Raw genomic sequence first — 1,938 nt, 5'->3', positions numbered from 1 at the left:
ACTTTCACCATCGCACTCCCCAAAATGAGACATTTTTCAGCAGCTCCATATGTACCCCTTGATGGAACGTGTCATGTTTACCATAATACTACGTGGGGCGACTTGGGTTTAAGTTCTCGCTTGTGAAATATATAATCCGTGAATGTCGCTGTTAATATATGCTAATTAATACCATATGATGCTTACACTTCCCTTTTAAGTTTAGGAGAAGGATTTAGAGAGCGAGAGAGGTCATCTGATTTGTTTTCGATTCCCGTTTTCAATATTTTTTCGAAGATTTTATCTTTTTTATATGTATTTATTCAACCTTTATTTAATGGACCTGCTTACGTGAAGTATATCTACTGTATCCTGTCAATTGAACTGCATTAAAAAAATAATTTTAAATATCAATTAAAATACGTCCTAAAATAAACTGTGAAGTTGAATGAGAGAAAATATTAATATAGATCCATCTTATTATATATTCACGTACTATTTCATTCATGTATTTTGGGGTAGATATAGTTTTAAAAACCTAGATGAACATTGTTTGCAAAGAAAAGGAAAAACAGGTTTATAGCGGGTGGGATGAACGAACAGATAATCACTAGCAGTGTTTTTATTACAAAGGAACGTCTTCAGTTTGCAAACTGAATAGTAGGAATTTCCACTGTATCTGTTTCGTAATAAGGGAAAGATCCAGCGGCCTGACCACGATTTGAAAATGGAAAAACAGAAAAAAAAATGAATTCTACATAAAATGTCCGAGAGTAACCTTTCTTGTTAAATAGCACGTTCGTCCTTGACATCTTAGGTTCCGTTACAAGTTTTCCCTTCTAGTGTGTAATAGACCTTACTAGCCAGTCAATGAATGGACGCTCCCATGACCCCTGGCTCCTCCCACACCCCCACCCTATTCGTGACCCGGAAACACCCACCCTGTGAAGAAAGGGGGGGGGGCGTACGAAAAATAACAACGGGTATTAACATTTATGACTTCAAATAAGAAAATGGGCGGTTTGTGTAGCAGGCAGGCGATTGTAAAAAAAATCCATTAGAACTTTCTCCACCAAGCGCTTTCCGATTCGTAGAGTTGTTTACGAAAAAAATAGACTAAGTGTAATGCGTTAAAAACTTTTAGTAATTGGGGGAAGTCAAAACTGAACGTGCGAAACAGGCCAAACAGCAGAACGATCTATTCTTAAGTGCAAGGTGCGCTTGTTACATATACGTCAAATACGTGCAAAAGAGTGGTCTTAGTCTGTGCTCTTAAATAAAGTGAATATTGCGGTATGGATGAAAGAGCAAACTATCACATGAAAACATTTTATTAGAGTACCAAGCTAATCGCGAATGAAAAAGTGAGACTGCTTAAATCTAACCTTTTACCTGAGCATGTTTTATTGCCTATGAAAGATTTAAAATCACCCTTTTTATTACTCTTCCCGCGCGTTTATTCTTCTTTTTTCGAAAGTTATAAGAACGGTCATTGCCATCGAATAGTCTGTGGTCGTTCATAAATCGAAATAGTTTCCGTCACAAGCGATCACCCGGGACTGATGATAAATTACACTGCAATCCTGTGGAAAACCAGCACGCTGCCGTTTTCAATTTCACTAACCCTGCGATTCAGAGTTTTAGATCAAAATTGAATTTGTGTATGCTCTTCATATGGCCTTTGTTTACAGGGAACGTAATTCTGATGAAGACATAATGTCAGAGGGAGTTAATCATTATTATCGTCACTTTGCATTATGAGGTTATGCATTCTTATTTATGTTTCTCTAACACATGTCGTAATGAACTTTGCATACCTGTATATCACAACTCATTGAAGAGAATACGGGAAAGGCGGAGAGGGTAAGGGAGCTGGAACTTGACACATAATAGATTATAATTAAAAAATAAGTACATGAAAGTTTGCTGCCTAAAGTCACGCTGCAGAGCTGCAAGTAT

At 37.1% G+C, this 1,938-nt stretch overlaps 1 protein-coding gene across 1 annotated transcript in view; it reads right to left on the bottom strand.

Moving 5' to 3' along the window:
* The window catches only part of LOC119585996, a 66,306-nt gene that overhangs the window by 40,196 nt on the left and 24,172 nt on the right, over positions 1-1,938 (bottom strand). The gene's annotated exons all lie outside the window — the stretch shown is intronic.

Source organism: Penaeus monodon, chromosome 20 (genome assembly GCF_015228065.2).
Source record: "Penaeus monodon isolate SGIC_2016 chromosome 20, NSTDA_Pmon_1, whole genome shotgun sequence".
NCBI lineage: Eukaryota > Metazoa > Arthropoda > Malacostraca > Decapoda > Penaeidae > Penaeus > Penaeus monodon.
The sequence above is the reverse complement of the archived record's forward strand: the minus strand, read 5'-3'. Positions and strand labels throughout refer to the sequence as shown.